The 14214-nt window shown below is 39.9% G+C and overlaps 1 protein-coding gene and 1 long non-coding RNA gene across 5 annotated transcripts in view; one reads left to right on the plus strand and one right to left on the minus strand.

Annotated features, from left to right (window-relative positions):
• Tmtc2 (Transmembrane O-mannosyltransferase targeting cadherins 2) overlaps positions 1-14214 on the plus strand; it is a 187590-nt gene that overhangs the window by 131636 nt on the left and 41740 nt on the right. The window lies entirely within an intron of this gene.
• Positions 1-14214, minus strand: part of LOC105668428 (uncharacterized) — a 144242-nt gene that overhangs the window by 72864 nt on the left and 57164 nt on the right. For both annotated transcript variants that reach the window (XR_010891204.1, XR_001100095.2), the window contains exon 4: positions 12341-12422. This is a non-coding gene — a long non-coding RNA (uncharacterized lncRNA). The remainder of the gene's footprint in view (positions 1-12340; positions 12423-14214) is intronic.

Here is a 14214-nt window from a genome sequence, read left to right on the forward strand (position 1 = left end):
GGCCGTTCGCAGCAGATACATCCGATTAAAGTACGATTATAATTCCCGGCTGCCCCCTAAATCGACCTTCGCGCATGTATCCTTCGTGCTCCCTGCGGATCATCATGAGGCATCGCGTATGGCCAGTCTCACGTACGGAATACCGCACTCTCGTTCGCCGCTATGGCGCTCAATAATGCAATGGCAATGCAGCCGCCAGCATCCCCCTTTCAACCTTCTCCTCTCTCTCTCTCTCTCTCTCTCCCCCGTTCTCCCTATCCAAATCCCTCTCTTTCTGTTTCGACATCCTCTTCTCTTTCGATTGCTATTATACTATCTCTCCGGCTAACCGGTCCGTCTCTATTTCCTCCTGTCTAGATTTACACATGATGAATCACCCCTATACGAGATGTCTCGAAATTACAGATTCTTTGATCATTTGAAGCCGATGTTTGTTTGAAAAATAAAGATGGTAAGTTGAACCGACATCGCTTCACAGAGTTATAAGATATTGAAAAAAGAAGAATTCTTTTGATCTACGTTTTCTCAAGTTACTCATACGGAAACGTGCGTTACAGATAGAATTCATAGAATAAATGGATAAAAGTATTCGGATAATTTTCAACGAAGTATTATAAATAGTCGTTGCAAGATGAGAAACAAACGGCCCTCAAGTGACCAATAACTATGTATTTTGCTTTAATCTACTTAAAGCACACCGTGTAGATTTATTCGCCGGCAAAGCTACACGGCGTTCGCGAAACCGTGCATCTGTCTTTCACATCCCTTCATATCCCCCGTGCGCATTTACCGCATTACACTGTCCACCCTTTGCATCCCGCCATCGCGATCAATCTCTTCTTGCACCCGCATATAATCCCGTTCTCTCGCTCACCCTTCCGCCGCTCGCGCCGCCCTTTATTACATCGCTCGCATATCACTTCGTTTCGCCGTCTCGCCCCCGAATACGCGCCATAACCGGGCACGTATCGGCCACCATTCCCGCGCAATATCCGCGCAACGCGCGACACCGTCGCAGCAGGATAGCCGGCGCGAACGACGCAATGCCGATTCTGACCCGCATACGATATTACTATCCGGTCCGAACCCGGCCCCGGCGCGTCGGTACGGCCCGTTGGTTACTGTTGGCACCGGCCTTTACAGCTTTGTCTCGCCGCATCAGATATTACCAGGATAATGCATCCACCGGACCGGACCCTTCCATCCCGCGAGGCAGCAAGCTCTCTCCGCCACCGTATACGCCACCCTCTTCTATATAGACATATGCAGAGCATCGACCAGCCTTCGCAATATGCATACATGTATATATACATACACGCATATATACATATACAATATGGGTATGTGTATTATAGATATAAGCGCGCAGGAATCGCGGACAAACGTGAATTCGACGCCTGTTCCAATGCCGACGACCAACCGTCTAGGTCGTCGCGACCAAATACTCGGTAGCTTTGTTGCTACCGGCTGCCGCGCTACGATGCTCAAAGGCGATGCGTCCACGTCAATGTTAATTATTAATGGCGACGAGTCCTAGGACACCGAGTGATATATTGTCGTCTGTTATTGAGTTAGGGAAGAGTTAACAGTACAACGAGGGCGAGTGTAGGGCGGCTAGACGAATGGCTTCTATCTTATTTACGATGTACAAAAAAAATTGATTGTCAAGTGATGAAAATGGAATGACAAAAAAGCTACATCAAATGCAAATGCAAGAACATTTACGTTACGAATACACCGTATTTTAAATTAATAGTGCAGTGAAAAATTTCATGATCTAGTAAATCCATGTTGAAGCTATAACGGTTTATTTTTTATGTTTTTATTGTAAAAATGAGTAAGTGAAAAATATATATGTAATATAGAGCAAATTTGCAATAACATAACTGACTGTAAATGTCATGCATATTTCTCATATTTCTCATATTTATTAATTTTATATTTTGTCATAAAGTTTAAATTTATTAAAGTATACCTTCTTGTGTATGTAACATTACATAAAATTACAATAAATATCTAAATTTATAAAATTAAATATGATAGTAGTTTATTAATATGTGACTGATGTATTGCAGAGTTTTAAAATTATTTTACAATTGGTTAAAATCAGATGTCAAGCATACCAATATTCAATAGATAAATAATTCAAATGTGGAAAATGGAGTTGTAAATTGAGATGTTAAATCAAGAAAATTGATTCTTAAACTCAAGGTCTGACAAAATTAGAGTCTTAGCAATATCACGGACAGAAATTCTCTTATCGAATATTATTACAGCACGTATATATCAAATGCACGTATTCTGTATCTTACTATCGTATACGCACGTCTTTTGCGTGATAAGATTTACATTATATTTCTCGCCGCAATGGCTCTCGATGGAGATAGCTGACTCATCTCATATGTGTCTCCATACAAAATGCACATATCTGTCATGACTGCGTTATAAAATCATATGTGCATTTAAATAAAATGCTATCAGCGATTTAAGATTACGTCAAATTCCGAAAGCTTATATATTATTTTGAAGAAATATCTTTGCGTCGTAGAAAAAAAAATATTGCAAGAATATCATTCCCCGTTTTCATTTCAATTGCAGCATTAAATAAACATGCGGTAGAGCTATTGAAAACGTTTCCATTCACGGGATGAATGGAAGATAACATACAACTGGTTATTGATAGTAATATCAATGTTGCGATATTAATGATAGGATACATGGTTATCACATAATAAAAATCGCAATTTCTCATTATGTGAAACCGTCATTAGCGAACAGATATCGCGTAAAATGCATCACATTTGTATTCGGTCCATGGGTATAGTATATCCGGAATGCTATCGATATCGTGATGTCATCGTGTCGAAACTCTAGAAAGGTTTGCTTTCACGAGCTGACGCCACTCCATCAAACGAGTCCGTTGGCACGAATTTCCAGAATTTCGATGATATTGTTTCTCCTGCTCGCAACTATTATCCCGTCGCGCCGAGCGTACACACAAAGAGTGTGCAAATTATTTCGCTGACCACGGACATACGCGTAGAATTATTTATTGTGCGCCCGGTAAGATAAAAAATCGAATGCGATGTACATTGTCATTTGCCAATCTCCATCTCGTTACCCGCGTGTATTCCGCACAAATATTTTTCCGACCATCGTTCCGTATATTGAATTAGGTTGCAATTTCGTACGAAACGTTTACCTCTTATTCGCGAGATGCAAAATTCAGTGAGCAGAATTTTGCACGAGGAACGGAATGAATAAAGCCGCTGCACTCGTCGCTCCCATAGATTTGAAATGATATAGAGTCACGCGCGTAATTAATGAAATCGAACGTCCACGCCACCGCCACCGCTTTAAAAACAGAATGAAGCGTATCGAGAGGTCGTATAATGTATACGGGATTTAGGCAAACGGGCGCTAATTGCGAGGGGAATTCCAGTCGCATTTAAATCGGCTCACCACGACAGATCTAATTGCTCGGCCCGTCCGTTCTGCCCGCCTGATCGAGTTTTCCTGAGGCTATTCTTTTCCTTGCTAATTCGATTCCGCCGGCCAAATTCTTCCTTTAATACACGTCACACGTCACATTAAAACGAGTTAATTGCTTTATATAAAAATATTATATAGGTATAAAAATCTATATCCCTTTTAAATCAATTCTCAAAAATAATCCTATAGAATAGGAATATCTCCACACAAAGTTTTTATAAATTTTGTTTTAATCTATTAGTTGTTTATTGTATATTGCGTAGAATGAAAAAGTATACATTTTTACACCTCTTGCCTCCATTCACATTTGGCAAAAATTCGTCTCGGTTAAATATAATTATACGATATATCTACGGCTCTTCAAGTTTTAATAGACAGACATTTGAAAAGGAAGCGGCAGGAACGGTACAACAACAACTTACTTTGCGCTGAATATTCTATTCAGTCTTTTGTACGCATGGTGCGTCGTTGAGCAGCACTTTTTGCCCGCAGCCGCAACGCGAATGCAGTTAGAACGCGACTATTTGCATACCCTCGCAATTACGTAACATTTTATTTTAACGAACGACAAGTGTATAATAATAATAATAATAATAATATTATAACTTTCGACAAGTGTATAGTGAATTATAAATATTATTATATATACCGCGGAATAATTTTTAAATTGCACTAAATTATTTGTTAAATTATTCGAGAAAAATGGGTCACTAAATTAAATAATATATCAGCAGAAAGTCGATGAAAAACAATTAAATTAATTCGCAAATAACTCTTCATTATCGCTACTTAAAATTGTTTCCATTTCCAAGTGAGTTAACTATAAATGAAGCCAAATGCGTAAAATGAGTTAAACAGTTTAAAAATAAATTCTAGGCCAATGGATTAATGTAACAAAGTAAATGCGGAATTTCCCAATAGGATTCTTTCGCCGCCGCGGAATGCAACCAAACATTATTACGACAACTTTAAACGCGAATAATATCTCGGAAGTCAGGACTCGAAAATACGATTCATAAAAGGTACGTAGGACGCGATCACGAACTCTAGAGGCGTTCCAACTTTCAGCCCGGCGCGAGCAGCGGACACAAGAACTTGTTAGTCCGCGTGTCGGAACTTGTATTTTATTAGAAAAGTTATGCCAAGGATTAAACGCGATTCACGACGGGGGTAACCATATTGGGTTCGGCGAAAACGGGAAAGGAATGTGTAATCGCGTCTAATTTGACACTTGCCCGTTATACGCTATTAACTCGCGACATATTACCTTGATCCTTTACGACTTTCCCATACCGTATATCACTCCGATATCTTAGAAGTTTAACAGACTCGGAGATCTATTCCATATTCTACTATCTCTACATTGCACATTGTGAAATTTTCATTCGATTACAGTTCGCAAAATTCTCTTACGGATTCCGACTTGAACAAACAATTTTATTCTTAATTATTATGCAATTTGCAGTAGAATACAATTTACGAAACTGCTTTCTCTTCAAAATGCATGTGTATATTCTCTACCTGATTATTCTCTTAAATGCTAGTTTACTTATTGTTAGATATGTTTTTGAACGTTTAAAATCTTCGACACAAATAAATTGGACAGAAAAGTTGCTGCATCATTTCTGGGGGATCAATCTCTGCGAATTGTATAAAAGCTTTGATCTCACATTTGCAGTGTCACATTACAATTTGTACGAAAGGCAAAGCACTCTGTGAGAATCATTGAAAAAATAATTGGAAAAACGTATGAGCATTCGTGCACTCCTGGACGCTTCGAAGGTGCGGGAGGAGCACGGCAGCAGTGGCGGACACGAAAGAACTTGTTAGCCGTCCTGCCTCGGAACTCGTATTTTATTAGAAAAGTTGCCCGGCGAATTAGCCGAAAACATGACGAAGGCGAGGGAAGTATAAGGATCGCGAAGAAGAGAGAAAAAAAGGTTATTGCGAGGCGAAGGGGTAGAAGAGAGTAAGAGAAAGAGAGAGAGAGAGAGAGAGAGAGAGAGAGTACGGCGGTACGGTGTGACGTGGTTTAGTATGACGTGGAGAAGCGCGGAGAGAGGTCATTACGTCCACGAGGCCGCTCTGGAAAACTTACGGATCTCATGGAGGGCACTCGAGCCGAGCACACGGGTGCGGCCTTAATAAGCGCCTTAACATCCCGTCTATAAATTTTAAGCGATGTAAAATTAGCGCGAACTCAATGGTAGGTGGGTGGTGCCACACGTTCCACCTCGCTCCCCTGTACTCCCTCGCCCGTTCATGGGCGCTCGACCCTTCGCGTCCCGGCAACCCTGAATCTTCCCTTAAACTCCGCGGAATAATAGGTTCTGAAGTTAGTGCGGGTCGGTTCGATCTCGCAACGACAGTTCCTTATTTCACCGTCCCGAATCGTCGAGCCGATCCGGCCGGCCGGCCGACCGACCGACCGACCGACCGACCGACCGACCAACCAACCGACTGAGCCGAACTCGAAGCCGAACCCTCTCGTTCATTGCCCGTTGCTGTTTGCCGAAGTCGTTATTAACCGGCACGCTCTGTCGAGCGAGAGAGAAAGAGAGAGAGAGAAAGAGAAGGAGTTGGCTGGAGGTAATTCGACTTCGAACACGCGAATGAAATTGGGTCTGACTTGGCTGCGCTCGCGTCCCCGGCGACGAGAGCGATGTAAGTGATGTAAGCGACGTGAGCGGAATGGCCGATCGTGCGAGCGCAACTCGCTTCGCGGAGCAACGAACGGAGCAAACAGATGCGGTCATGCGTCATGCCGCATTCGTATTTCGTATTGCGCTTTGTGTCTCGTTCGCCGATTACTTATGGCGATTCATTTCTCGTGAAGGATAGCAACGAACCGATATAAGTCGTAAAATATCACGATCGATCGTTATACACCTCAGCCGGCAGTTTCGAAACAGTATTAACGTAGTCGATATCTGTCAAATCCGTATTTGTATTTATTTGTTTTGCAAAACTTCATAAATTTTTTATCCGTCCCTACAATATTTATTCTGCCCGGTCTATGTCTAAATTATGCATCTCGTAAAATGTGCACCTAGCGTAACACCACGATTGCATCTTTTATCTGAATTTTGAATTCCCGTATATTCCGTAAAAATACAAATTTTATAAAGAAAGAATTTCCAAGTTCAAAGATATCCTTTCTTTGATTAAAGACATATTTTTATTCTTTTTATCATTTTATTTCTCTCCGAATACACATTATCGGAAATAATCGGATAAAACTGAAAACATATTGCTTGTCCGCAAAGTTAAGAAACACATTTTCGAGAAACATTTTGTGCGAACGCAGACGCTAAACCAGAAATATTCAAAAAGAAACAAAAAACCTAATTGAAGTTGAATTGCTGTTCCAGAGTGCTCTACAATTACTTTCGCAAACACTAGAAGCTCCTAAGGCCTCTTTTTACACGGTTGTGCAAAAAGTTCCTCCCATCTAGGAAATCCTATTTCGTTTCGCGATACGCGAGATTCTTATGAGAAATCGCGGAAACGACGGAGATGCAGTAAGTTGGCGGATAAAAGGAGGGAGGCAGGCACACAATGCAGCCATTGGCATGAGGGAGATCTCTCAAACGCGCGCGATTTACTTTGCAAACGACGACGAACTCGACGAACTCAGAGGCGCCCTCGATACGGCGCTGCCGTCTGAAAACTTGGCCAATAAGCAGTGAAAACAAGAAAGAGGCGAGCCTCCAAGAAGACGAGAGATTGCATAAACGTAGGCAGGCCGCGTTAGCGGCATCAAAACAGTCGAATATATCTCGGCGATTGACGCCACTGCCGATCGTATTTTCCGTCCCCGCTAAACGCCGCCCAGTGTTTCCGTTCTCGCCGCGCCTCGATCAGGACGACAGGACGGCCGCCTCTAGCCTAGAACGCAAGATAAAATGCATCTCGACGTTTGAAAGGAGGGTGGAGGGGGGGGGGGAGGGAGGCAATCGCCGTAGAGTGCCGGTACCGCCGTAAATATTGCACAAGCCGCTCTTGTCCGTGCGGTGAAGTCAGGAACCGCGATATACGAGCCGTAAACCCGATGACGCTGAGAGTGTTCTTGCTGAGAAGTACCGAGGCTATTCGTTTAGTTTTCCTTTAAACGGGTCAATAATATATTTCACGTATGGCTTTAGACCGATTAAGGGCATTCACGTTTGCGAGCATAGTTTTGTAAAGGCAATTCAGTTTTTACGAATAATTTATTCCAAAATATATCGTGAAGGATAAGCGATGCGCGCGTTTAGTGCTTTCAATTATTTAAACAGCCTGGGCAATTTTGCTAATTGCAACGAATTTTACGAAGCAACCGGTATCTGGACAACGGTAGTTGCGCAAGCCAACTGGAAAGTAGGCCGCAAAGTGTATCTTAGACCTATATCGTTCGCACAACTTGAATTATTAAAGCCATCGGCCATCAAGAGGTTAAAACTCAGGCCGCTCGCAGCCAAGACCATGCCGGCCGGAAAATTTAGCTTTATGACACTTGACGGGAAACAATCGCGAGAGTGGCCGCGCGATGGCGGCGGTAAATATTGCGCAAGCAGATCTTGTCGGGCCGATGAAATTGCCGCACATGTTCGTACGTGGCATACAGCGAGGGATGTTTGCGGTTCGCCCGCGAGATATTAAGCCCGGAGAGCAAATGTGCGCGAAAAAGAAAAAAATGGCGCGCGGGTAAAAAAGGGCGGGAGGGAGGAAAGCAAACGTGAAAGAACAAAAAGGGCGAGGATGCGCGATTGCGAATGCGGCGGTCGGCGGCGTGGCTGCGTGAATAATATATAAAGCTCGCGTGACTCGGCTCTTTATGACGCAACTGAACGTATCGCATTCCATAGCGGACGCGTGACTGCAACTTTCCTCACGTATGCGCATGTACCTCTGTGTATGTGTGTATGTGTGTGTTTGCGGTCAGGAAACGCAAACCAAGCCGCGGAGACGCGTAGCGTAGATATACGCGAAAAACGCCGCGGTGTCTCTGAAAGTAGCACGGCCGTCCACTTGTTACGCGAAGGCGAAAACAATAGCGTCAGCGAAAATTAATTATTCTCTAGGTTCCACGGCATCTCGCGGTAGGAAAAGGGGGAGAGAGGGAGGGAGAGAGAGAGAGAGAGAGAGAGAGAGAGAGAGAGAGAGAAAGACACAGACGGAGAAAGAGAGAGAGGGAGAGAGAAGGAGACGAAAGCATTGTGAAGGAACGCGGATGAACGTGCTGGTGTCGGTGACGTCTAAGAAAATCAGGCCGCCGACGGCGAGTTGTTGCTAGCGTCATGATTTTGCCGGGTACAATTTTGCTCACGTACCACTGCGACAACGACTAAAACGCGACGAACCGTGACGTTGAAAATGCGTTTCGCGATATCGCGTTTCCGCCCTGTGTTCGCGGTATTTAAATAAAATAATGTTCGCGTGCGCGAAAGAAATCATTTTGAATGGAAAAAGTATCGCGGAATATGCATCGTGAATAATTGTTATATTACCAATACGGCTCGATACGGCGCAAATTTCACGTAATCCATTTTTGCCGAATTATTATACAAACTTGCATAATGCGATTATTGAATTATACAGAGTCAAGCTATTTAATTGTTCGATGGCACAATTGGTATATCGACCCATTTTCTCAATTTAATAATAATCACGATTTTGCGAGCATAAAATTTAATTTATTGATATTGTTACGTTTTTATTCATTAATATTTATATATGTTACATTTATTGACCGTGTTTAAATTTTAATAATGTATTTAAGTTTATATGTCAAGCTTTACGCTCGAAAAGCAAATTCTTGCTGCAATATTTATTTCATCGTTCACTCCCTATTTTTGTAAAATATACAAAAAAAAGGGGGGATTTTTTCCGTATTTTATTGGATTCAGAGTTAAGGTAAGCTTTAGTATTGGATTCTTAAAAATACGATAGAAAGGTGCCGTTAGCAACGAATGACTTTCTGGTTTTAACCGAAATGGCGACGAACAGTCGAATGCGTAGAATCTCGTTTACTCGACGGCATTGAATGACATACAAATTTTTTCACGCGATAGTATCGAAAACCAGCACGGATTCGTGTTAAGCCATACACTATGTAAAAACGAGCACGAAGGAGATAACCGAAAAAGCGAGAATCGCAGAAGAACGAGGGAGCGTTTGCAAAACCGATGACAAAAAATAGTTTGGCAAAGAGACAAAGACGGGGCGGGCGGAAAAGCGACTGCAGGGACGATTTCATTCCTGGCTGTAATATTCGGAGAAAACCGAACGATATTCGGATTCGTTCAAACCCGCCGATCGACAAAACCGAGCGGAAAAATAAATGTTCCCCCCACGCACTCTGAACGCGCGGGTCCTTTCGCGATTTAACATATGTTCCATGAAATCACGAGCACGGCCTTGCCGCACGATTTCATCGATGACTTCTGATTTCGGCATGGAAAATATACCGAATATTCGATATGGCTAAACCACTAGAGAATTGATCTGTCAAGCCAAAGTATTGGAAAAAATTCAACAATTATTACTGAAACAAAATTACTTTAAGAAATAACGTTGTTAAACGTTATTAAACGAAATTAATGTTGTTAAATATTTAATTCTTAATCAACATTGATTTCTATTTGTTAATTTCAAATCAATTTTGAAATCAATAGAAATTTAATTTAAGAGATTCAATTAATGAGATAATTAATATTAAAATTTAGCGTGTTACAAGAAAAGATCCAACTAATGTAAAGTCCAACTGTTTTGCTGAGAAGACATCGGTTTCAATTATATTAAACAATATTCTCTCTGGCTTTTCCACTGGACACTGTATTTTGCAAATATTTAGCTTTACGGATTGTAAAGGATAACAGAGCACGTAATAGGAAACAGAATGAACGGCAGGAAACAGAGCGGAACAGGTCGAGCTTTCATCGCTGCGAAACTACCGCCTTTGTCGTTTTCGCCGCAATCCAGTTCGAGAATAAATAAATAAATACTTGTTGAGATTTTCAAGACTTTCATTAACGTAAAAGAATTATAAATCGAAATTCATATATATATATATATATATATATATATATATATGAATTTTTATATATATATATCGATTATATTGATACATATATATTTACACACACAGATATATGTATCTGTGTCTAAATGGAAAGCGAAGTATCGATGCATTTATATTTTATCGGCAAAAAAGTCCATCAATATCCTATATATACAGACTTTTAATTCCCGCTAAAAGCTTCAAATGGTTTAATTGGTAGTATTTAAAAATTTTGGTCATATTCGTCGATACGCGGGGGATGAGACGCTATCCGGTATCTCCCGTAATACTACTGAGAATACATAATATCGATTACTCGTGTAACAATTTCCTAATGCAAAACGTGACAGGAAAGCGAAATGTCAGAAAAGAATTGGATCTTCTATATGAAAAATTATCCTCGATGCGCCTCAGGTCATTCGACATGACAACAGACATAATACTAGCGATCTATTTTGTTCACTTTACCATGTGCTATATCAAGAGCATTGTATGATATCACGTTAATCGATCGCAGTTTATTCCAAAAGTGACAGACGCCGGTCGATGAGTGCGACATGGTGAAAACAAGTGGAATAAATTCGGTATAAAAGCAACGGCAAACCGTAAGATGAGTTTATATGGCAACGCATGTTTTGCGCCAACGTCAACGCACGCAATTCAACAACATCGAGAATGTCAAAAACTGCTGTTTTTTTTCTTTTATAGCTATTAAAAAAATATCGCTCTTTATTTATTCGTAAACTATACCCCTTTTACTGCTTTCTCAAATTTCATTCTATGTCTAACGATAAGAATAAAATGTGTTGCGCTTCACATATCGCGTATTGCACATAACATTCATCGCAATGCAAAATTGTTCCCACGATGCAATCTAACCTCATCTTATAGTGCCATCATCATCTTGCGCGCCGTAATCGTGGCGATGAGTAGGCTTACCGCGTGATTGCACCTGTATCATCTTCATAAATTATCTTCTCTCGCGCGAGATTCCTCTGCGCTGAATGCAACGTCCGGTACATACGAATAACGCGTAGCGATTCAAGTGACACATTATATTGTTGGGAACAATGTGCGAGCTTACTCGACGTTGCTCCCGGCTTTATTGAATGTTGCGTGACAGCGGTCTTCTCCACACAAATGCACACGTGTTCAAACGTACGTGTGTGTGCGCGTGTATGTGTCTGTGACGTAACTCGGGCACGCATTACGTCGTGCGCGCAAATACATGTATACACACGCATACAGCAAACAGAGAGCGAACGGCGATGAATTAGGCGACTACCTATCGAATATTACATTCGTTCCGCGTCGGAACAGGTTAAATAATCGCGAGAATGTTTTAACGAACGCCGCACGCAGCGTCCGCTTTTACAAATTGAAAATATTTATCTTCAATTCCACTGTGAAACATAGGAGAGAGAAACGCGCACTGGCCCGCTTTTTCCAGACCACCGCGCTGCATAATTCAGCGGACACCAACAGTCGAGAGAAAAACAGCTTGAAACCGCAAATTACATACGAACGACTCGATAATGAGTGGGCTGTACGAGCGTGACGAGCTCTCGTTAAGATCGCGTTCGCCGAGTACGAGTTCTCCAGCAAAAGTATCGACACGGTAGGCCCCGCTAAAATACACTATGTATCTGGCAAGTAGACCGCAAACCATCGTGTTGTACTTATACGAGTGGAATTAAGTTTCTGTTTGCTTGTTTATTACCGCATCACGCGAAAACGGACAAATATTCACGGAAAATGAAAGATACATTTCGAACGGTCTGACTTAAAATAGATTGAACTACTTACAATATAACTCCAATTTCCAAAGCTGTTGGAAGTACGCATCTCGTTGCTTCCACGAAGGATCCATGTGCAGCATACAGTTTTCCTAATCAGAAAAATTATTTTTAAAAAGTATTAATAAATAATTTGATAGATTTTTTTAGAAATTTTATTTTAAAAAAACAAATTTAAATGTTTATTTATTTCTCCAAGTAAATCATTTTAATTTCGAATATATCTTACGTCGTAGATAGGATGCAATCTAACGCTTTACCGATGTATTCGGTAGATATAGTGTTTTCGAGTTTGGCCTCGTGAGAACGACTGTGTCGATAGAAATCGCCAGCGATGTATCACGACGTCGAGAGACGCCGATTGAAACATCGACGTCGCATGAAACATTTTGCTCGTACTTTTGATGTTTGTGGATTTAACACTTTTTCAACCCAGGCATGCGGACTGAATTGCCAATCGAGCCTCGAGAATGCTTTGACTGGCCACGCTCAATGCGAGGTGTGTAAATGATAGATGTAACATATGATGCAACACTAATTCGTTCGAGAATAATGATCGATCCGAACTTATCAACGCGGAATGACGCGCGTTAAATCGATACTCCTAAATTAGAGCAAGCTTGTGCTACAGCTTGGAAAACGCAGGAGAAAATATGTTGCGCCTTCGAATGTAGGACATTTATTCTTTTAACTTTAGACGGCACAATTGCAACAGCTGCTCTGATTTCAAGATATTTCACGTTTGAAGGAATCGTGGAAAAATTTCATTTTTGTGTTAAATATAATTTTATAATAACAATTTGTGTTTTATGTGGAAATTTGTAAAGTGATGTTTTTCATAAATTATAATTAAATTATAATTAAATTATAATTAAATTTAACAAATATTTTATAATTCATGTGTAAAATATAAATATTACGAGTTTTTCTATACAATTCTTATTTTTACATATAGTATTTGTTAATTACTTTATTTACTTCGTTAATTAGTAGAACATAATTTAAAATATTTTTTTATAATAATTAACTTTTTAATATCAGCTGATTCTAGACCATTTCTTTGTTTAAAACATAAGATTTCAATGCATCGCAATAAAGAAAGTGTGAATTATAAAATTCTAGGCCTCTCTTATCAAATGTTATGATATAAGATTCTAATAACAAAATGTGAGTTCTAGATTTACCAAGATTACATGTTTAATATATCACTACTACAAATCAAAACTTTACTGTTGTAACGATAAACTCTATGTTGAACATGTTTAATAGAATTGGAAGTATAAGGAAAAATATGTCAATAATCGATACGTTGGTCTTAATGTTCCGTATTGTCTCTTATCGTACATCGATGTATATATATCACGTATATATATATGTTCAATTTAAAAATAGTTGTTACAATCATAACACAAGTCAGTTGTTTCTTACGATTTTTCATTTAATTTTTGAAAATTTATTGAAAATTTATCTCTCAAATGTATTCTAAAAAAGACAATGATTCTATTTCTTATATTTCTATTTTATTGACTTTAGCGATTCCTATTCTAGTGATTTTCTCTTAATTTAAACGGATCAATTCGTGTTAGAATCTTTTTCAAGACTATAAATAATAAACTTACGAAAGGTAAAATTAAATCCCATATTCACAGTTGACAGTGAAAAAAATGCTATAAAAATTTAATTCATAACATTCTGGAATCTCACATCTTTTATAATCGTCTCGTTTTTCTCATCTCAGTTATTTTAGAATTTTTTAAAATACTTCACTCAAAAAAGATTGGAACAAACAAAATGTTTAAAAATTCTTTCAGTATTTTTAAATCAAAGGTAACGTTGCATACGCAATCGATTTCAGCGACTCACTCGATCGAGAACTCAAAGTTC

This window comes from Linepithema humile, chromosome 7 (genome assembly GCF_040581485.1).
Source record: "Linepithema humile isolate Giens D197 chromosome 7, Lhum_UNIL_v1.0, whole genome shotgun sequence".
NCBI classification, from domain to species: Eukaryota; Metazoa; Arthropoda; class Insecta; order Hymenoptera; family Formicidae; genus Linepithema; species Linepithema humile.